The sequence below is a fragment of the Schistocerca serialis genome, chromosome 5 (genome assembly GCF_023864345.2).
Source record: "Schistocerca serialis cubense isolate TAMUIC-IGC-003099 chromosome 5, iqSchSeri2.2, whole genome shotgun sequence".
NCBI classification, from domain to species: Eukaryota; Metazoa; Arthropoda; class Insecta; order Orthoptera; family Acrididae; genus Schistocerca; species Schistocerca serialis.
In genome coordinates this window covers 628,547,615-628,571,979 of record NC_064642.1, presented here as the reverse complement: position 1 = coordinate 628,571,979, position 24,365 = coordinate 628,547,615, and the positions used below count along the sequence as shown (strand labels likewise).

At 44.5% G+C, this 24,365-nt stretch overlaps 1 protein-coding gene across 1 annotated transcript in view; it reads left to right on the top strand.

Moving 5' to 3' along the window:
- Nucleotides 1-24,365, top strand: part of LOC126482147 (odorant receptor Or2-like) — a 163,000-nt gene that overhangs the window by 88,637 nt on the left and 49,998 nt on the right. The window lies entirely within an intron of this gene.

Here is a 24,365-nt window from a genome sequence, read left to right as displayed (position 1 = left end):
ATAACTGATACTAGTGCAAACGTCAATATTTGACGTTTCTTTCTGCCTAGTGATGGAGTCTCGATAAGGCACAAAGCTTTGCTTGGTTAACAATGGCTTTACGTTCTGGGTTTGCATCCGGATCCAGAACGAAGACGTTGGTCATGTCATTTGAAGTACAACTTCGTGTACAAGTAACTGTTGATGAGTAATGTGAACAATGATATTACTTGTGATTTGCTGTTAATGTTGGGATTTCCGTAGAGTGGTTGCCGCCGTTAATCACGTTTTCTTTTAACTGCTTAGTATTACATAAAGTTGATGCAAAACCACTCCCCGTTGAACGTTGAACGACGTTCAGCATGTGTTGGGTAAACCTTTTACACAGCAAAGAACTTGTTTCCAACTCCCACACAACTTTATAAATCCATATACTGTCTCAAATATTTAATTGTGCCTGAGGATTACTGAACGATTTATGTGACAAAATTAGTTGTCCCATAACGTTTGAAATGTCACTTATTGTAATTAAGTTTAGTTTACAAACGTTAAGGACTGGCTGATCTCTTCTGTACTATCGTGATGTTACTTTACATCTGAACGGACTGTCATAAAGATCGGTGTTCTCTAGTAGTCTGTAGCGGTACCCATTGTGTATCTTACAACGAATGTACTGTGCAGGGTTGCGACGATCTGCAACACAGATATGCTGTGTTGGTTGCACACATTCAGGTGCAGCCTACACGTTGGAATTCAGGCGTGACCTACTTTTTTTGCTGTCGAGTATACGTTAGTATTTTCTGCAGAAATGTTAGCATTTCAGTCATCTCGGTTCAGCATGTGCCCTGTTGCATAGCAGGCACAGGATATAAGGCGCAAATGGCGTCCTGTAGTATAGTCATCCATGTCGCATTCACCTGGTTCCAAAGTTCACCTGTGGTGATTGGCATTAGTTCACAGTGCTGCACCCATTGTTTCACCATATCCCACAGATTTTCGATTGGCGACAAGTCTGGTGATCTGCCTGGCCAGGGGAAAAGGCTGACGTCCTGTGACACTAGGAAGACACGTGTTCGTGCAGCAACATGTGGTCGTGCAGTGTCTTGCTGGAAAATGGCGCCTGGGGTGTCGTGCGGAAAGGGTATAGCTACGAGTCGCAGGATGTGATTCACGTAGGTCGCAGTGTTCACAGTGCCCTGGATATGCACCAGCTGTGATTTGTGGTTGCACCCAATAGCACCCCACACCATAACACCTTGGGTTTCATCTCCCCCCTGTATGTGGCGAAACAAAAGGCACCCATCATTTTCAAACAAACAGAATCTGGATTCGTCGGAAAATACTGTCTGACCTCATTCCTGTCCACAGTGACGTCATTCCCTGCACAATTGCCGTCTAGCATGTTCCTGCACATTCTTCAAAGGTAGGTGGAGAAAAGGACGAAGCGCACGTAACTCATGCCATAATAAACGCCGATGGCCTGTCACCTCTGATAGTGTACGATGTGTTACACTGCTCCACTGTTGCGCCAGAGCTGAGGAGGACGCAGATCTATCCTGCAATGCCATTCGGATGAGGTGTCGGTCTTCTTGGGGGGTGGTCTGGGTGGTGTGAACTCATCCATCTTGTCGCGTTCCACGGCCTTCCATGAACCATTTTGCACGCACCCATTCCACTACTGAAACACTTTACCCCACAGCAATTTTCTGGATGGATGCATCACTCTCCCTCATGCCAAAAATGTGTCCTGTTTCAAATTCACTGATTTGACGGTACGGGAGGTGCATACGTCTACGAGACATCGTGCACGTCTGCTCAGATCCATTACCTTTGGTTTACAGCGATAAAAAGAGCCACACGCACATTTTACCGGTAGGTGGTGTCACGCCGCTATATCGTTGTTGACCCTGAAACCATGGGCCGACATGCTTCAAATGCTAATCATTTCTGCAGAACATATTAATGTGCATGGCCTGTGAATATAAGCATCCTGTCTCTGGTCGTTCAAGGTGTTCTGCTTTTTTACCATGCGGGCATATACGCCCTCCCAGTAAGTTAGCATAAGGCCATCGCACTGAACGGAGATTATGTTGAAAAATAGGGTTTTCTAGCCAAAAGGGTGCTGAATAATAATGTATAATAGAATCCTGAATAAAACCAACCTGATTTCAGAAAAAAGTGTAGCATTACTTACTGAACACCTCTCATACATACACTACTGGCCATTACAATTGCTACACCACGAAGATGACGTGCTACAGACGCGAAATTTAACCGACAGGAAGAAGATGCTGTGATATGCAAATGATTAGCTTTTCCGAGCATTCACACAAGGTTGGCGCGGGTGGCGACACCTACAACGTGCTGACATGAGGAAAGTTTCCAACCGATTTCTCATACACAAACAGCAGTTGACCGGCGTTGCCTGGTGAAACGTTGTTGTGATGCCTCGTATAAGGAGGAGAAATGCGTACCATCACGTTTCCAACTTTAATAAAGGTCAGATTGTAGTCTATCGCGATTGCGGTTTATCGTATCGCGACATTGCTGCTCGCGTTGGTCGAGATCCAATGAGTATTAGCAGAATATGGAATCGGTGGGTTCAGGAGGGTAATACGGAACGCCGTGCTGGATCCCAACGGCCTCGTATCACTAGCAGTCGAGATGACAGACATCTTATCCGCATGGTTGTAACGCATCGTGCAGCCACGTCTCGATCCCTGAGACAACAACCATCAGCACGAACCGTTCGACGACGTTTGCAGCAGCACGGAGACCATGGCTGCGGTTACCCTTGACGCTGCATCACAGACAGGAAAGCCTGCGATGGTGTACTCAACGACGAACCCGGGTGCACGAATGGCAAAATGTCATTTTTTCGGATGAATCCAGGTTCTGTTTACAGCATCATGATGGTCGCATCCGTGTTCGGCGACATCGCGGTGAATGCACATTGGAAGCGTGTATTCGTCATCGGCATACGGACGAATCACCCGGTGTGATGGTAAGGGGTGCAACTGGTTACACGTCTCGGTCACCTCTTGTTCGCATTGACGGCACTTTGAACAGTGGACGTTACATTTTAAATGTGTTACGACCCGTGGCTCTACCCTTCATTAGATCCCTGCGATAACCTACATTTCAGCAGGATAATGCACGACCGCTTCTTGCAGGTCCTGTACGGGCCTTTCTGGATACAGAAAATGTTCGACTGCTGCCCTGGCCAGCACGTTCTCCAGATATCTCACCAATTGTAAACGTCTGGTCAATAGTGGCCGAGCAACTGGCTCGTCACAATACGCCAGTCACTACTCTTGATGAACTGTGGTATCGTGTTGAAGCTGCATGGGCAGCTGTACCTGTACACACCATCCAAGCTCTGTTTGACTCAATGCCCAGGCGTATCAAGGCCATTATTACGGCCAGAGGTAGTGATTTCTCAGGATCTATGCACCCAAATTGCGTGAAAATGTAATCACATGTCAGATCTAGTATAAAATATTTGTCCAATGGATACCCGTTTATCATCTGCATTTCTTCTTTGTGTTGCAATTTTAATGGCCAGTGGTGTACATTCATAGTGCTCCTAATAGATATTTGCCCCTTCACTCATTACACGTGGCACACTAAGCTGCTGAGTCCCGTAAGAGTTCGGGCAAAGCGTGTGCATTCGCACAGAACAAGGTCAATGGCTGAGTAGCCTTTAAGTATAAAAAGAGAGTATCTGTTCCCGAAAGAAGAGATACCATTGATGACTGTACAGCTTCTCTAGAATGAAATGATAATTAAATCGACACCCTTATCTGCCGACAGGTGTTGATATACATCAATGGGGACAGTTGAAAATGTGTGCCCCACCGGGACATGAAGCCAGTTCTAGTATAATATATTTGTCCAGTGGATACCCGTTTATCATCTGTATTACTTCTTGGTGTAGCAATTTTAATGGCCAGTAGTGTACTTGGATTCGCAGTTAGTAATCATTTCAGCGTAACTGTACAAAATGGTATATTATGCATATATGGAAAGATTAAGCAGCTGGTTTCTCATTAAGAAATAGCATTCGAGTGTCGGTTATTTGTGAGCAGATTGTGTTAGGCCTAAAAGGAGAAACGTGTCGGACTTCTACAGTGGCAGGTCCGTGGTCTATCGATTATCTTTGCGTCGTACTACTGCTCGCGTTGGACGGAATCCCATGGCTGTCATGCGAATATTGAATTGATGGGGTCAGTATGCCATACTCAACGCATTTCAGCATCTCATCGGCCACACATGACTCATGCCCGAGAGGATCGATATATTGTGGAGTCGCCAGCAGCGGTAGCAGAAGCAGCAGGTGTCTGATACACACTGCTTTTGTTTCAATTTTTTATTCACGTGCTTCTGCAAAGAAGTGAAGTATACTTGTATCTTTGACTGTGCAAACTAGTGATTAGCAAATTACTCTAAGTTTTTGATTTTGCGTAAATCTTGGTGCATGTCCTTGTGTAAGGGGCTTCCTAGTGTAATTTTCCCGTCACCAGAAGCTCCACGTCATGCCACTAAGTTATAGTTTAGACCAGTGCGTTCTAGTCTGCTCACTTATATCGTGCAGTGGCGTTTGGGTAAGCCGAATTTTTAGTCACAGGTGATGTAGTTACATCCACTTCAGTAGAGAAATTTATTTCTGTTTAAGAGCTGGCCGTCTCAGGGTATAGTGACAAATCCCAAGGGCAGTTTTTAGTGTTTCTTTACTCTCCTCATTACATTTCACGTACATTTCAAACTCAGTAGCACCATTTGAGATGTCATACCTGTTTTTTACAGTCTGCGATATGGCTAGGGACAGTGCTTGTTGTGAGTGGACACAAGCAGAATTGGCTGTCGTCCGTAAACAGCTGGAAACTATCGTCGACATGCTTGGCTATTGGTCTAAGTTGCGGCGACATTGGGGCGCTAGCGACGAGACCTGCGATACGTTTCGTACCGTTGAAATCCCCTTGTGACCCGGGTGCCACTGCATCTTCTGATGCGCAACATCTGACTGGTCCATCCTCATTCGAGAGTGGGTGGCAGACAGTGGTGGATTCGCGTGTCACTGGGCGGAATGTGGAAGAGGGAGCAGGTCGCGCGGCTGGTTCCCTGCGCCTTAGGAACAGGTACGATGTGCTACCCAGTGTTGCTCATAACTCTGAGACAGCACGGGATGCCTCTCCTGTTGGGCCAGCGGCAGATTTTCTTAGCCAATGTGGAGAAATTCAGAGGAAATGTGTGTGAAATCTTATGGGACTTAACTGCTAAGCTCATCAGTCCCTAAGCTTACACACTACTTAACATAAATTATCCTAAGGACAAACACACACGCCCATGCCCGAGGGAGGACTCGAACCTCCGCCGGGACCAGCCGCACAGTCCATGACTGCAGCGCCCTAGACTGCTCGGCTAATCCCGCGCGGAAATTCAGAGGGTGGGTACGCTTGTCATTGAGATCTCCAATGTTAGGCGGGTGATGGAGCCCCTCAGGGAAATAGCATGCAACGCGGGAAAGAATTCTAGTGAGCACCCGGTATCTCGTCCGTGAAGTGGAGGAGGCCCTGCCGGCGGCTATCGAACGCACTGGCTGCAACATTCTTCATATAGTGGCACATGTGGTATGAATGACGCCTGTCGCTTGAGTTCTGAGGGCATCCTCGGTGTCTTTCGTCGGACGGCTGATTTGGTGAAGGCAACTAGCATCGCACAAGACGTACAGGCTAAGTTATCTGTTGCATCGTACCCAGGTTTAGGACTGGGGAAACGTTACTCGTTTTCGAACGGGCTCGATAGTTCTCGATACGCAGCAGTGTTCGATACATGATCGAGCTTGTTCGAACAATAACGTAACATCTGACGCACGCAGCGCGAGTATGGGCCATACGCACGAGACTACGAACTAGCAACAATAAGTTACGGTTCTATATAAATTTGACAATTTCATGAGACAGCAGAGGAAACAGTGTTAAAGCCTACCACTGCACAAACGCCTACAGTGTTTGACCAAATTTCTGGGTTCTCATACAGTATGTATGGCTACATAAACGATTTCGCCGATTTTCAAGTAAAGGCAATACACAAAGACGAACATGTTGTCCTCCAAAAATATTGTTTGACTGAACCCCGTACAACATTTTATTTGACTATAAAAGGCGGTAACGATTTACCGAGTACTTTGCAAATGAGCAGTTCAATACCTATTCACATATTAGAACTTTACCAGATTTTAAGCAGTTTGAAAACAAGACGCCAACATTCAAATGAAACAAATAACTAACCAAGAATTAAATTCAGAACATTGACACTTCACTTCAACCAGATTAATTCAGAATCGGAATCCGTGATAACCTCGCTAGATTTTATCGAATTCTTTACTGCTATACACACGCCGCCGCCATTGTCGACTACCCTGTCCTGACAATAAATACTCCATCTGAACTTAGGATTTCGTTGTTATTAACTTCCGGTTTCAACCAAGTTTTTGTTCCTAATACTATCTGTGCATTATAGCCTTCATTAAGCGATTCAAATTCTCTAACCTTTTCTTGTATGCTAACTAAAATCATATTAACCTTTTCTATCACTGATCTGCGACTATGAAAATTCTCTGAGAAAATTGTGGCTAATTGATCAGGCAAATCATCTTTGATCCCAAGGAAAAGTTTCTCTAACCTAAAAAATCCCCATGTGCACGCCACACGTACACCGCTACCCTAGTGGCCGCTTTCTGCGTGTGATGCGCGCCTGGCCTATTAAGGGAAACCCTATAATTCTGCACCCGATAGCGGAGATCGAGAAATTCGCATCCGATAGCATCGCAGAGTCGTCTGGGCCTCCGGTTTAGGCCTTCCACTCTGCTCCAAACCATAGGACCGTGATCAACCCTGGGTAGGGCTGTGTTTGAACACGCATGGAACTGTTCGAACGGTTCACGCCACAGTTCGGGAAATCTCGGGTTCTGTTCGATCTTTTGATCGGCCTGGGATGTGGCGACTTTTGTTTGTCTCACAACGACCCGTCTTGACGTTGTTAATACACTGTCGATTTTAACAATAAAAATAACTGTGAAACACGGACTGAAATATGTTCTAGGGTCCGGGTCAGGCGTAACAACGGCTCTCGGTCGTCCCGCGGTCTAGTGAGGTCTGGTGCCATGACTTTATACAATATGAGATCATGGTTTATATATTTTAACAGTGTTGTTTTCCTTCTACAGATGATTTTTTATGCTGTTGACAGAACCTACATTTTTAGAAAGTAACATTTGATCTAACCATGTGAGCATTCTATTTTATTACCATTATTGGCTTGTAGCGTATTACCACGTTACTGTAAACCTTCACAAGGTAGGATCCGCCTGTTTCTCTTCTATTGCGAATAATTTTACATACGACCTAATGTCGTTCTTGTTTTAGGTACAGATGTAGACCATCGGCATTGTTCCGTATTCATGCACATGGCCCATTCTTTTCTGGGTGTAATTTTGTGCGTTTGACTCCTCATTTCATGAGATGATTATTTACCCATACTTCAGTAAGTGTTAAATTTTATATTTCATACTATGGGAGCTAGTACACTCTTTAGTTACCATCCCCTCCTTGCTAAACAATTTAGGACCTATAACCTTTATGTTGTACGGTTAAAAATAGTTACGTGCTTTTGTTGTTTTAGAATTTTTGTATATGACCACTATATTTGTACTGGGATTTTTCATTCTCCTAGATTGTCTGAAAACGCCTTTCAATACAGGCGAAACGCGTCGCAAATGAAGAACTAATAAATCTATCTTTATTGCAACCACGACTGAATTCTCTCTATAACATTACCACGGTTGCTGTACCAGTGCCACAGATTTTGGGAAAGGAATGGAATGACATAAGTATTTCTGGATAATTTTAGTTTCAGTGTAACCTCTTTTAGTTTATTTTTCAATTTATAGCCACTAACTTTCACGTCGATGGCGGTGGTCATTATGTAAATGTAAATATCGTATGGCACTGTTGGCTCGAATGTCACCAAGGGGGCCGCAGGTTTTAACGTCCCCATACGACGGACGGATCGCCATCAACAGTGTCACGTGGATTCACTGCGAAGTGGTTTGGATTTTAATCCAGAACATTGCTGCAAAGACTAGTGATTAGGAACATTGCGTCATCACCTCTCTCCCATTGCCGGTGAAATATTGGGAGCGAAAATATCATTCGTCACCAAGATTCGAAACCACTTACCCCCGAGTTGAGCGTCACCGCACAGGCGTGCGTTAGCGGGCTCGGTTACGGAAGCGGGTGAGCATGAGGCTATCGTTAGGAAAGAGGACCCCACGATTGCAGGGATACCTCTTGCTGGGAGATGGTTGATGGCCAGGATCAGACAGGTCTGTAGGGTTCCCTCAGCCTACTTATTTTAGGAACATGCGTTTAGTATGGCAATAGGAAATAATGCCAACTGCGAAAGTTCGAGTTTTCCATGTTGGAACAGAGCCGTAAGGTAAGACGCAGCTGAATCACTTAGCCTCTGCAGCAGCTAACAAGTCTGGCAGTTAGTGTCCACCACAAAGGACCTCGTACCTGGCGCCATGTTGGTCAGAGTCTTCTGCCGAGAGATCGTGCCATCAAATATAGATCGTGACATTTACCGTTCGCGGGACGCAAATTATGTTCATAAGTTATGCAGTCGGCCACTCTAGGTAACAAGCCGTCATGTTCCTCTGTCTTTATTCATTGCTCTCTCTCTCATTCTCTCTCTCTCTCTCCTTCCCTCTCCCCCCCCCCCCCCCCCCACCCTTCTCTCTCTCTCTCTCTCTCTCTTTGTCGACCCAATAGTGCTTTTCTGTCAGAAGATATTCATTTCGTAATTTTTGTAGACTGCTTTCTTTGCTAACCTTTGAAAACTGATGATAAACAGAAGTTTTTTTGGCTTAAGTTGTTATTTGGTTCACAATGTATTTCAGTTATCAAGACACATTTCTGTTCTTCTCGTTACTATTACTTTCAATTCACCCACATCCCCATGATTAATACTGATCAATAAATGTAACGTCCGCAGCTCGTGGTCGTGCGGTAGCGTTCTCGCTTCCCGCGCCCGGGTTCCCGGGTTCGATTCCCGGCGGGGTCAGGGATTTTCTCTGTCTCGTGATGGCTGGGTGTTGTGTGATGTCCTTAGGTTAGTTAGGTTTAAGTAGTTCTAAGTTCTAGGGGACTGATGACCATAGATGTTAAGTCCCATAATGCTCAGAGCCAATAAATGTAACGGTTCACTGCCTGATACACGAGTTAGATTGGGTACATTATGACGCTTTCGAGATTAACGCGAATGACGTTTGCTTGGGTCTTTAACAAATAAAAATAAAATAAAATAATAATAATAATAATTTGTAATAATAATTATTATTGTTGTTTGGGTAAGTAATTGCGAGATTAAAGTTTTTTCGCCTTTAAGATTGGAATTGAATTTATTAATGTTTCATAAAATCTTACGTAGCATTCATAACATGTAAGCTTTCACGGGCCGACTCACCTCAGAAGATGTTGCCTGCAGTAGGCAACGAAACGTCAGGAAGGAGAAGAAGTTTTATATATGGACCACGGCAATTCAGCCCGGAAGTATTAATTAATGATCTTACGAAGGATTGTTCATTGAGGTCACACAATAAAGTAAATGCAATTTATACAGTGAATTTATCGAGCTTCGCACGTCCGAAGATGTACGGAACGTAGCCAGGCCTCATTATATATTTTTTGTTGACAAAGTCTGATATCTGACCTCAGCTTCAATCATGACAATGGGGTGACTAAAACTACTAAAACAGAGAAAAGCATACGATTAAAAACATGTATTCATTTCAACATATACATTACGATATGAATGACACTTCTACATCTACATCTACATTTATACTCCGCAAGCCACCCAACGGCGTGTGGCGGAGGGCACTTTACGTGCCACTGTCATTACCTCCCTTTCCTGTTCCAGTCGCGTATGGTTCGCGGGAAGAACGACTGTCTGAAAGCCTCCGTGCGCGCTCTAATCTCTCTAATTTTACATTCGTGATCTCCTCGGGAGGTATAAGTAGGGGGAAGCAATATATTCGATACCTCATCCAGAAACGCACCCTCTCGAAACCTGGCGAGCAATCTACACCGCGATGCAGAGCGCCTCTCTTGCAGAGTCTGCCACCTGAGCCTATCAAACACCTCCGTAACGCTATCACGGTTACCAAATAACCCTGTGACGAAACGCGCCGCTCTTCTTTGGATCTTCTCTATCTCCTCCGTCAAACCGATCTGGTACGGATCCCACACTGATGAGCAATACTCAAGTATAGGTCGAACGAGTGTTTTGTAAGCCACCTCCTTTGTTGATGGACTACATTTTCTAAGCACTCTCCCAATGAATCTCAACCTGGTACCCGCCTTACCAACAATTAATTTTATATGATCATTCCACTTCAGATCGTTCCGCACGCATACTCCCAGATATTTTACAGAAGTAACTGCTACCAGTGTTTGTTCCGCTATCATATAATCATACAATAAAGGATCCTTCTTTCTATGTATTCGCAATACATTACATTTGTCTATGTTAAGGGTCAGTTGCCACTCCCTGCACCAAGTGCCTATCCGCTGCAGATCTTCCTGCATTTCGCTACAATTTTCTAATGCTGCAACTTCTCTGTATACTACAGCATCATCCGCGAAAAGCCGCATGGAACTTCCAACACTATCTACTAGGTCATTTATATATATTGTGAAAAGCAATGGTTCCATAACACTCCCCTGTGGCACGCCAGAGGTTACTTTAACGTCTGTAGACGTCTCTCCATTGATAACAACATGCTGTGTTCTGTTTGCTAAAAACTCTTCAATCCAGCCACACAGCTGGTCTGATATTCCGTAGGCTCTTACTTTGTTTGTCAGGTGACAGTGCGGAACTGTATCGAACGCCTTCCGGAAGTCAAGAAAAATAGCATCTACCTGGGAGCCTGTATCTAATATTTTCTGGGTCTCATGAACAAGTAAAGCGAGTTGGGTCTCACACGATCGCTGTTTCCGGAATCCATGTTGATTCCTACATAGTAGATTCTGGGTTTCCAAAAACGACATGATACTCGAGCAAACACATGTTCTAAAATTCTACAACAGATCGACGTCAGAGATATAGGTCTATAGTTTTGCGCATCTGCTCGACGACCCTTCTTGAAGACTGGGACTACCTGTGCTCTTTTCCAATCATTTGGAACCCTCCGTTCCTAGAGACTTGCGGTACACGGCTGTTAGAAGGGGGGCAAGTTCTTTCGCGTACTCTGTGTAGAATCGAATTGGTATCCCGTCAGGTCCAGTGGACTTTCCTCTATTGAGTGATTCCAGTTGCTTTTCTATTCCTTGGACACTTATTTCGATGTCAGCCTTTTTTTCGTTTGTGCGAGGATTTAGAGAAGGAACTGCAGTGCGGTCTTCCTCTGTGAAACAGCTTTGGAAAAAGGTGTTTAGTATTTCAGCTTTACGCGTGTCATCCTCTGTTTCAATGCCATCATCACATCCCGGAGTGTCTGGATATGCTGTTTCGAGCCACTTACTGATTTAACGTAAGACCAGAACTTCCTAGGATTTTCTGTCAAGTCGGTACATAGAATTTTACTTTCGAATTCACTGAACGCTTCACGCATAGCCCTCCTTACGCTAACTTTGACATCGTTTAGCTTCAGTTTGTCTGAGAGGTTTTGGTTGCGTTTAAACTTGGAGTGAAGCTCTCTTAGCTTTCGCAGTAGTTTCCTAACTTTGTTGTTGTACCACGGTGGGTTTTTCCCGTCCCTCACAGTTTTACTCGGCACGTACCTGTCTAAAACGCATTTTACGATTGCCTCGAACTTTTTCCATAAACACTCAACATTGTCAGTGTCGGAACAGAAATTTTCGTTTTGATCTGTTAGGTAGTCTGAAATCTGCCTTCTATTACTCTTGCTAAACAGATAAACCTTCCTCCCTTTCTTTATATTCCTATTAACTTCCATATTCAGGGATGCTGCAACGGCCTTATGATCACTGATTCCCTGTTTTGCACTTAAAGAGTCGAAAAGTTCGGGTCTGTTTGTTATCAGTAGGTCCAAGATATTATCTCCACGAGTCGGTTCTCTGTTTAATTGCTCGAGGTAATTTTCGGATAGTGCACTCAGTATAATGTCACTCGATGCTCTGTCCCTACCACCCGTCCTAAACATCTGAGTGTCCCAATCTATATTTGGTAAATTGAAATCTCCACCTAAGACTATAACATGCTGAGAAAATTTATGTGAAATGTATTCCAAATTTTCTCTCAGTTGTTCTGCCACTAATGCTGCTGAGTCGGGAGGTCGGTAAAAGGAGCCAATTATTAACCTAGCTCGGTTGTTGAGTGTAACCTCCACCCATAATAATTCACAGGAACTATCCACTTCTACTTCACTACAGGATAAACTACTACTAACAGCGACGAACACTCCACCACCGGTTGCATGCAATCTATCCTTTCTAAACACCGTCTGTACCATTGTAAAAATTTCGGCAGAATTTATCTCTGGCTTAAGCCAGTTTTCTGTACCTATAACGATTTCAGCTTCGGTGCTTTCTATCAGCGCTTGAAGTTCTGGTACTTTACCAACGCAGCTTCGACAGTTGACAATTACAATACCGATTGCTGCTTGGTCTCCGCATGTCCTGACTTTGCCCCGCACCCGTTGAGGCTGTTGCCTTTTCTGTACTTGCCCAAGGCCATCTAACCTAAAAAACCGCCCAGTCCACGCCACACAACCCCTGCTACCCATGTAGCTGCTTGTTGCGTGTAGTGGACTCCTGACCTATCCAGCGGAACCCGAAACCCCACCACCCTATGACGCAAGTCGAGGAATCTGCAGCCCACACGGTCGCAGAACCGTCTCAGCCTCTGATTCAGACTCTCCACTCGGCTCTGTACCAAAGGTCCGCAGTCAGTCCTGTCAACGATGCTGCAGATGGTGAGCTCTGCTTTCATCCCGCTAGCGAGACTGGCAGTCTGCACCAAATCAGATAGCCGCCGGAAGCCAGAGAGGATTTCCTCCGATCCATAGCGACACACATCATTGGTGCCGACATGAGCGACCACCTTCAGATAGGTGCACCCTGTACCCTTCATGGCATCCGGAAGGACCCTTTCCACATCTGGAATGAATCCCCCCGGTATGCACGCGGAGTGCACATTGGTTTTCTTCCCCTCTCTTGCTGCCATTTCCCTAAGGGGCCGCATTACGCGCCTGACGTTGGAGCTCCCAACTACCAGTAAGCCCACCCTCTGCGACCGCCCGGATCTTGCAGGCTGAGGGGCAACCTCTGGAACAGGACAAGCAGCCATGTCAGGCCGAAGATCAGTATCAGCCTGAGACAGAGCCTGAAACCGGTTCGTCAGACAAACTGGAGAGGCCTTCCGTTCAGCCCTCCGGAATGTCTTTCGCCCCCTGCCACACCTTGAGACGACCTCCCACTCTACCACAGGTGAGGGATCAGCCTCAATGCGGGCAGTATCCCGGGCAATCACAGTCGTAGTCCGATCGGGGGATGTGTGAGACGAGCTGGCCGTCCCCGAGAAACCCCCATCCAGACCCCCACAGTGATGCCCATTGGCAACAGCCTCAAGCTGTGTGACCGAAGCCAACACTGCCTGAAGCTGGGAGCGAAGGGATGCCAACTCAGCCTGTATCCGAATACAGCAGTTGCAGTCCCTATCCATGCTAAAAACTGTTTTGCAAAGAACGTCTGAACTAATCTACAGAGAGCGCAAACAAATCGACAAAATTTAAACGGTTATTAAAATACAAGATTGCCTAGTAAATGCAGTTATGCTGCTACTTGCGCACTGCTGACACTGCTCGGCGGCGGAAGGAGACTACGCGAATTTACACTATTCAGGTACTAAAACGCGATGCTACAACTCTCAAATACTATAATACGCCCGAAATTTATGAATTAAACAATGCAAGTACCAAAAACACGCAAAGAAATTAAGAATTAAACTATGTAACAAATGAGTGAGCTAGGAGTATACGACTTGCTGCTGCAGCTGCTTATCCAACGGCGGCATGGAGCACACTAACTGTGACCAACCGACACTGGCCGTTCAAAACAAAAACAGAAGACAAACGACTACGCGAATTTACACTATTCAGGTACTAAAACGCGATGCTACAACTCTCAAATACTATAATACGCCCGAAATTTATGAATTAAACAATGCAAGTACCAAAAAACACGCAAAGAAATTAAGAATTGAACTATGTAACAAATGAGTGAGCTAGGAGTATACGACTTGCTGCTGCAGCTGTTTATCCAACGGCGGCAGGGAGCACACTTACGTAAAATTCTAGGTAAATAATTGCAGATTATTCACAAATGAGTACGACTTATTAATTCTGCGCCTCTTTTCTGCAAATAAGTATCAATATGGGTAACTGTGCAGCCACACAAAATATTACGTCCTTCTAGGACAACGAATGACATAAGAGCGTGCTGATGCCCACTGACTGTGACAAGAGAGCGGTATTAATTCCTTTGTTTTGCTTTCTCTTGTCTTAAAAAATCGATACATATAATCTAAGTTCAGTAAATTAAATATCGTCTGTGCTCGAGTGCAAATGGTTCCTTAAAGGTCCCACTTGTTAGATGAATGGCGGGCAGGTTAGACGTGCTGAAGGAGGATGAGATTAGTGTTTAGCGTCCCGTCGTTAGAGACGGAGCACATACTCGGATTAGGGAAGGATGGGGAGGGAAATCGGCCGTACCCTTTCAAAGGAACCATCCCGGCATTTGCCTGCAGCGATTTAGGGAGATCACAGAAAATCTAAATCAGGATGGCAAGGCGCCGTTTTGAACCGTCATCCTGCCAAATGCGAGTCCAGAGTGCTAACCACTGCGCCACCTCGCTCGGTGTTAAGAAGTACTGTCAAAGCTTAATAACCAGTTCGTTGCTTTTCGTCAAAGAGAAGGCATCGTACTTCGCTTTCTCCTTTGCCCCAACTCTACCTCTAGAACACTATACTCTAACAGTGCTTAAATCTTATGCTCCAATCAGCAACTCCCAAGTCTGATGACACGGTGCATCTCTGTTTCGGCAGGTGAACAGCAGCAACTGACTCCATATATCGATGCCAATACCAGCCGACCTCTTGTAACATTCTACTACCCTTGTAAGGGTGCCTCCTCTTTCACCATAATAAATGCATTTAGACTGATTACCGAGACTACGTTCAGCGTGGCGTTGGAGACAACTACACAAACAAACAATCCAGTTATCATAAATGTATTTATTACAACACTCAAACTGAACACAGAACTATGCTGTAAATGAACACAAATAGTTTCATACAACAGGTGATTTCCAATAGTTAATTAAGTCCGTAATTTGACACTACAAGCCTTGTCTGATTGTTCCTCTTACAAGTCCGAATCTACGTCGCAGTATTCCCGAGATGGCTTCCTGGAGGTCCACTGCACTGCCGGTGGTACCGCTAATTAATGACTGCTACAGCATGCAGCTCGATGGCTTCTTGGTGAGGACTCCAATGGTGAACTTCTGTGAACTCACTGTAATCACTGTGGGCTGAGCGTATACTAACACTAGAGTCCAGGCGGCGCTGGTTATACACTACTGGCCATTACAATTGCTACACCACGAAGATGACGTGCTACAGACGCGAAACTTAACCGACAGGAAGAAGATGCTGTGATATGCAAATGATTAGCTTTTCAGAGCACTCACACAAGGTTGGCGCCGGTGGTGACACCTACAACGTGCTGACATGAGGAAAGTTTCCAACCGATTTCTCATATACAAACAGCAGTTGACCGGCTTTGCTGGTGAAACGTTGTTGTGATGCCTCGTGTAAGGAGGAGAATTGCGTACCATCACGTTTCCGACTTTGATAAAGGTCGGATTGTAGCCCATCGCGATTGCGGTTTATCGTATCGCGACATTGCTGCTCGCGTTGGTCGAGATCCAATGACTGTTAGCAGAATATGGAATCGGTGGGTTCAGGAGGGTAATACGGAACGCCGTGCTGGATCCCAACGGCCTCGTATCACTAGCAGTCGAGATGACAGACATCTTATCTGCATGGCTGTAACGCCTCGTGCAGCCACGTCTCGATCCCTGAGTCAATAGATGGAGACGTTTGCAATACAACAACCATCTACACGAACAGTTCGACGACGTTTGCAGCAGCACGGAATATCAGCTCGGAGAGCATGGCTGCGGTTACCCTTGACGCTGCATCGCAGACAGGAACGCCTGCAATGGTGTACTCAACGACGAACCTGGGTACACGAATGGCAAAATGTCATTTTTTCGTATGAATCCAGGTTCTGTTTACAGCATCATGACGGTCGCATCCGTGTTTGGCGACATCGCGGTGAACGCACATTGGAAGCGTGTATTCGTCATCGCCATACTGGCGTACCACCCGGTGTGATGGTATGTGGTGCCATTGGTTACACCTCTCGGTCACCTCTCGTTCGCATTGACAACACTTTGAACAGTGAACGTTACATTTCAGGTGTGTTACGACTCGTGGCTCTACCGTTCATCCGATCCCTGCGAAAACCTACATTTCAGCAGGATAATGCACGACCGCTTCTTGCAGGTCCTGTACGGACCTTTCTGGATACAGAAAATGTTCGACTGCTGCCCTGGCCAGCACGTTCTCCAGATATCTCACCAATTGTAAACGTCTGGTCAATAGTGGCCGAGCAACTGGCTCGTCACAATACGCCAGTCACTACTCTTGATGAACTGTGGCATCGTGTTGAAGCTGCATGGGCAGCTGTACCTGTACACGCCATCCAAGCTCTGTTTGACTCAATGCCCAGGCGTATCAAGGCCGTTATTACGGCCGGAGGTGGTTGTTCTGGGTAGTGATTTCTCAGGATGTATGCACCCAAATTGCGTTAAAATGTAATCACATGTGAGTTCTAGTATAATATATTTGTCCAATGAATATCCGTTTATCATCTGTATTTCTTCTTGGTGCAGCAATTTTAATGGACAGTAGTGTAGCTGCCACCCATGATGACAGTCTGCCTGCTCATTGGCTCTTTGCCCAACGAGACGTCATCCGGCACATGATTCGCATCTATGGAAGGCATGGCAATGTACAGGCTGGTTACAAATAGCTTTCGCTACTTGAGCCAGTGTAAAGGGAAAACTATTTACCCTATGGGTACCCGACTATATAGGTACGGCAACGTATGGTTGAAACACAAACATCAGTGTGCATTACAGTTGCGGACAGTCAACGTTGGTCTGGACATGGTGAGCAGGGCTTTAATCATAAAGCTGTTTCATCAAAACAACAGCTCTAGCGCTGCTGCTCTTAGCGAGTATCGTCGCATTAAAAGCGTCCGAAGAGGTCCTCTCTCCACGCTGGGGTTGAGGAACATGATTAGGAAGTTTCAGTGAACTGGCCATTTGGGAATTCCTCCTGGCGACGGCCAATTGCGCAATGAATTGTTGAAGAAGTTGCTGTTGCCATGGCTGAGAATGCTGGAAGCAATGTGCGATATCCAAGCAGTGTATGGGCTGTGTCACGGCAACTGAACATTCCATGGTGCACAGTTCGAAAATTGCTGCAAACAATTGTGAAATGGTATCTGTACATACTTCACACTCCTGGCTGTGGGGTTACCTGAAGGACAGGTTTTATCACAACCAGCACGCAATGGAGGCTTAAAATAAGCATAGTGAGTCAGGTAACCAACATCTCACCTGGGCTGTTTCAGGCAGCCGTAGAGCAGTCCATTGTGCGGTTCCAGGCTGTTGTGGATGCAGATGGTCGTCACACTGAGCAGTGTTTGTAACCTGGAATGTAAACATGAAACGCAATTTACAAATTTTAGTCTCTATATGGAAATTAAATAGTGTTTCTATCGACGATTATTTGTTATTCTCTTCCGCATGTCCTTACAAAGGTTTCTGCGAAGTTTAGTTGTCCTACGATCACTCGGTTTTCACGGGGGTCCTCTCAAAATAGCGGAAGTTTAATTGTAACCGTCCTGTAGGTCCATCGGCTACGGTGCCTTCTTGAGGCGGCGGTCGCTTTCAGTCTTGTAGAATGGTCACGCCTGCAGATTATGCAACCGGTGACACTGCGCCATTCAAAGGGATGTCGTTAGGTGGTCGCCAGAGGATGCAACAGATTTTTATGGTGAAAGGTATGCATTTTTTATCTCTTTGACGTAATCATAAATCGCACCTCTTGGTTTTTATACTTTTCTGTAGTATGTAGTATTACCATGCACTTGTGTAACTATACTTCTCGACGTATCTGCTAGACTCTTCTGGAGAGGTAGGCCATCCCTTTGACTTTTGGAAAGACTCAAAATTAATTCGCTGAATGTGAATTCTTTGATGTCAGCTATATTAGGAATAGATCTACTGCCCAATAGTGACATATGAAAATCTTTGCCAGACAGGGACTTGAACCCCGTGTGGTGGTGCCGAGCGGAGACAACTCTGCGTTGTCAGGTATGTGTTTTGGAACCTGTACGGCGTTTTCATGCGCTAAAAACTTTTTTTTTTGGTCATCAGTCTTCTGATTGGTTTGATGCAGTCCGCCACGAATTCCTCTCCTATGCCAGCCTCTTCATCTCAGAGTAACTCCTGCAACATACGTCCTCAATTATTTGATGGATGCATACCAATCTCTGTCTTCCTCTACAGTTTTTGCCCTCTACAGCTCACTCTAGTACCACGGAAGTCATTCCCTCTTGTCTTAGCAGATGTCCTGTCATCTTGTCCCTTCTCCGAATCAGTGTTTTCTACATATTCCTTTCCTCTCAGATTCTGTGCAGAACCTCCTCGTTCCTTATCTTATCAGTCCACCTAATTTTCGACATTCGTCGGTAGCACCACATCTCAAATGGTTCGATTCTCTACTGTTCCGATTTTCCCACAGTCCATGTTTCACTATCATACAATGCTGTACTCCAGACGTATATTCTCAGAAATTTCTTCCTCAAATTAAGGCCTATGTTTGATACTAGTGGACTCCTCTTGGCCAGCAGGAATGCCCTTCTTACCATTGCTAATCTGCTTTTGATGTCCTCCTTGCTCCGTCCGCCATTGGTTATTTTACTGCCTAGGTAGCAGAATTCCGTCACTTCATCTACTTCGTGACCATAATCCTGATGTGAAATTTCTGGCTGTTCTTTTTTCTGCTACTTCTCATTACTTTCGTCTTTCTTCAATTTACTCCTATTCCATATTCTGTGCTCATTAAATTGTTCATACCATTCAGCAGATCATGTCATTTTACTTCACTTTCACTAAGGATAGCGGTTTCATCAGCGAATCGTATCATTTATATCCTTTCACCTTGTATTTTAATTGCTCTCCTGAAATTTTCTTTTATTTCCATCATTGCTTCTTCGATGTATAGCTTGAACAGTAGGGGCTAAAGACTACATCCGTGCCTTACACCCTTTTTAATACGAGCACTTCGTTCTTCGTCCTCCACTCTTATTATTCCTTCTTGGTTCTTGTACATATTGTATATTACCCGTCTCTCCCTATAACTTACCCCTATATTTCTCAGAATTTCCTACATCTTGCACCATTTTACATTGTCGAACGCTTTGTACAGGTCAACAGATCCTATAATCGTGTCTTCATATTTCTTTGGTCTTGTTTCCATTATCAACCGCAGACGTCACAGTTGCCTCTGTTGTACCTTTACCTTTTCTAAAGCAAAACTGATCGTCATCTACCATATCCTCAATTTTCTTTTCCATTCTTCTGTGTATTATTCTTGTCAGCAACTTGGATGCATGAGCTCTTAAGCTGATTGTGCGATAATTCTCGCACTTGTCAGCTCTTGCTGTCTTCGGAATAGTGTGGATGGTATTTTTCCGAAAGTCAGTTGATATGTCGCCAGATTCACATTATACAAACCAACGTGAATAGTCATTTCGTTGCCACTTCTCCCAATGATTTTAGAAATTCTGATGGAATGTTGTGTATCCCTTCTGCCTTATTTGATCTTAAGTCCTCCAAAGCTCTTTTAAATTCTGATTCTAATACTGGATCCGCTATCTCCTGTAAATCGCCTCCTGTTTCTTCTTCTATCACATCAGACTAATCTTCCCCTTCATAGAGGCTCTCTGAATTTAACAGTGCAATTCGAGTTGCGCTCTTAATGTTACTATCCTTGCTTTTAATGTCAACGAACTTTGTTTTTGACTTTCCTATATGCTGAGTCTGTGCTTCCGGCAATCATTTCTTTTTCGATTTCTTCACATTTTTCATGCAGCTATCTCGTCTTAGCGTACCTGCACATCCTATTTATTTCATTCCTCTGCGTCCTGTATTTCTGTATTCCTGAGTTTCCCGGAACATTTTTGTACTTCCTCCTTTCATCGACCAGCTGAAGTATTTCTTCTGTTACCCATGGTTTCTTCGCGGTTACCTTCTTTGTACCTAGGCTTTTCTTTCCAACTTCTGTGATGGCCCTTTTTAGAGATATCCATTCCTCTTCAATTGTACTGCCTACTGAGCTATTCCGTATTGCTGTATCTATAGCCTTAGATAACTTCAAGCGTATGTCGTCATTCCTTCGTACTTCCATATCCCACCTCATCGCGTATTGATTATTCCTGACTAATCTCTTGAACTTCATCATTACTACATTGTGATCTGTGTCTATATCTGCTCCTGGGTACGCCTTACAATCCAGTACCTGATTTTGGAATCTCTGTCTGACCAATGTGTAATCTAACTGAAATCTTCCCGCATCACCCGGCCCCCTCTTGTGATTCTTGAACAGAGTATTTGTTATTACTGGCTGAAACTGAGAACTCAAGTAGTCTTTCTCCTCTCTCATTCCTTGTCCAAAGCCCATATTCTCCTATAACCTTTTCTTCTACTCCTTCCCCTACAACTGCATTCTAGTCCGCCATGACGATTTTCATCTCCCTTTACGTACTATATTACCCCTTCAGTACCCTCATATTCTTTCTCTGTCTCTTCATCTTCAGCTTGCGACGTCAGCATGTATACCTGGACTATCGTTGGCGGTTTTGGTTTGCTGTCGATTCTGATCAGAACTGCCCTGTCACTGAAATCTTCGCAGTATCACACTCTTTGCCCTACCTTACTATTCATAACGATTCCTACTTCCGTTCTACCATTTTCTGCTGCTGTTGATATTACCCTGTACTCATCTCATCAGAAATTCTTGTCTTCTTTCCATTTCACTTCACTGACCCCTACTATATCTAGATTGAGCCTTTGCATTTCCCTTTTCAGATTTCTAGTTTCCGTAGCACGTTCAAGCTTATGACAAGCCACGCACCGGCTCGTAGAACGTTATCCTTTCGTTGGTTATTCAATCTTTTTCTCATGGTCACCTCCCCCTTGGCAGTCCCCTCCTGGAGATCCGAATGGGGGACTATTCCGAAATCTTTTGCCAATGGAGAAATCATAATGACACTTTCTCAGACACAGGCCACAAGTCCTGCGGATACACGTTATGTGTCTTTAATGCAGTGGTTTCCATTGTGTACTGCATCCTCATGCCGTTGATCATTGTTGACTCTTCAGCCTTTAGGGGCAGTTTCCCACCCCTAGGACAAGAGAGTGCCTTGAACGTCAGTCCATTCCTCCGCCCTCTGTGACAAGACCGATGGCAGACTGCCGAAAGTCTAGACCATGGATCCCTCAACATTTGGTCAGCAAGTTAATACTTATTCATTCATATTTACAGTACTGTGTCTTCTCGCCAGCCTCGAATGCTGCCGTGTGCCAGTGACACACTGAAATTCTGCTGACTCCTGTTGTTGACTTGGCTGGTGAGACTGCTGCTCCAGCCGAAGTCTAGGAGGCTGACGTCTGCAGTCTGCTGGCGAAGCCGTAGTGTGAGACGGACTGCAGTCACTTTCAGGTCCCAGTGATGATGACGTTAGTGCGATAAGCATCGTGAGATTTACTGGTGTTGGAGCACCCTCAGTCACCCCATGAGCATATGGTAGGTGGCCTATGTGGAGTCCAATGTGTGGCACGTCACGGTTACTTGGACGTTGTCATCTCGGGAACGGCAAGTAACACGTTCACGAGAGGTGCTGGAACAATAAAACACGGATGCGACTATACCACAATAATCACTGAATTCAGTGCTTTGGCACAAACGCTATTGATGGTAATGACCAACGGAATTCACAGCTGGATAACCACAGTATTTATGGAGATGATCGGGAGGCAATGACGTGACGTTCTGTTCATTACGAGCAAATGTGGCCTGCTTCTTTACCATCGGTCAGCGCTCCTCCTTTCATTGTGTTTGTTTGACAATTTGTTACAAACTCTTAACTGCACTGTTAAGTCTTGTATAGGTATTATTTCTTCCTAGGTACAGCTTGTTGCTCCATGTAACAATACATCTATGTCTCTCTCTTTCTCAGTCTGTCTCTCAGTGGACGTGTCACTGTCCATGTAACTTGTGCCTGGCAACTGGCGCCAATGTAGCAACGTGTGCTCGTGTCAACGATCGACTTAAGTGTTGATTTTTTTTTCTGCTGCATAGCTATGCCATCACCTCTGCCTGGTACTGCCTGTGGCAGTGAGTGCTAGAAAGGACTTCAGAAAAAATTTTTATGTCTTCCCATTTTCTACTCTATGGTGTTATACCACATTTGCTGGGAAATTTTGTAGACATGCATGTAAGTACTTGCAAGATGTTTACAGTTATTTGAGAATACAGCACACACACTTCACTTTGAAGTGTTGTCAGAGCATAATGCAAAATAACTGTAATAGCTTTGACTACACGCACCACCTGATATTAGTGTTAGCTACCATACTCTTAATTTTTGATCTTCTTTTTAATTTTGATAGAATCACGTTTATGATACATTCGTAATCGGATTTGGCCTATACTGGTCATCTTCACACACTACAATAGGAAAAAAGAGAAATATCTGTATTAATATATCTGAACATCTTTAAATATTTTATCAATTCTGCTTGGGAGTTAAGCAAAGGAAAACTGAAATTTATGTGGTTCAAGTTGGTCATAGACGGCATTTGATGAATAAAATTTTCGTTACATGTGTTGTCAAAATAAACTTAACAACAAAAATTCTGGGAGTTGTATAGTGCCTATTCCTTACACTTAGATGTGCACATCCTCTAGGCAGCAAATTTTGAAATGTAAAACTGTAAATTGTATCCAAGTCGCAATAAAACTTCTGATAGTGATTCGTTAGACGTAAATATTTAGTGTCGATAAGGTGTTAAATCCATATAAAATCAGAATAAAAGGTTTATAACAAAAGGAAGGCAGGAGCAATCCGACTACAACACATATTTACGACGGCTGATAGCGCTGAACTTTGGGTTGCTAATTGTTTACTTCATTGGCAATAAAGCCCATTTTACTAGATCGACTTGCTGGTCGAAAACGACTAATCGTTGTGAGTGTGTGTCACAGGCTTGCGTGTAAATATGCCGCCAAAGGCTTCACGAGTGGGACAGTGATGTCAGTGATGAACTGACAGTACCGAGTGTGGAGTTGTAAAATCTCGAGTGTGCTACAGGCTACGCATGCGTAGGATCAGGGGCCTGTGCCATCACCTGCTGAAATCGGAAGTAAAGCTGTTCTTGCCGAGCTCACTCAGTTTATAGCAATTGATTTGGTGCTTTTGCGTCTTCTTAATATTTATTTTTTTGTTTATTTTGTTCTCCTGACAAACTGCAAACGCCCAAGCAATACCCTACCATACATTTGCAGAGAAGAGTTCTTGAAAATATGTCTGCACAAGGGCAAGTGATTTTTCATTGTACCACCGACGTGAGATACGAGTATTATTGGAACTGCCGCGACTGGAAGTGGCTTGGTCAGTAAACAGTATTAACGGGATTACTCGGTAATTTTCAGTTAGACAACGACAAAAGTCCAATCCTTTGCCGTCATATCCTTCTCAAGGGTGTTCACTCTACTGCAAATAATACAGATGGAGGCCATGCATTCGCAATGTCGCCGTATTCTTGCGTGAGGAACACATACTTGTATGAGGAACACAGATACGTGTAGAAATTTTACGTTTCCTTGTGGAAGGACAGTGTTCTACCAACAGAGTAATATACGAGCGGCGTTCAATAAGTAATGCAAAACATTTTTTTTCTCGGCCAGTTTCCTTTGAAAAAATGCGGAATTTGTTGGGGAACGTCGTGGAATTATCGCTTCAGCTGCTATAGTTTCATGAAGTACAGATAGGTGGCAGCGCTAATGTAGCCTTCAAAATGGCGTCTGTAACAGAGGTGCGTTCCAAGCCGAGAGCAGTCACTGAGTTTCTTTTGGCAGAAGACCAGAGCATTTCAGATAT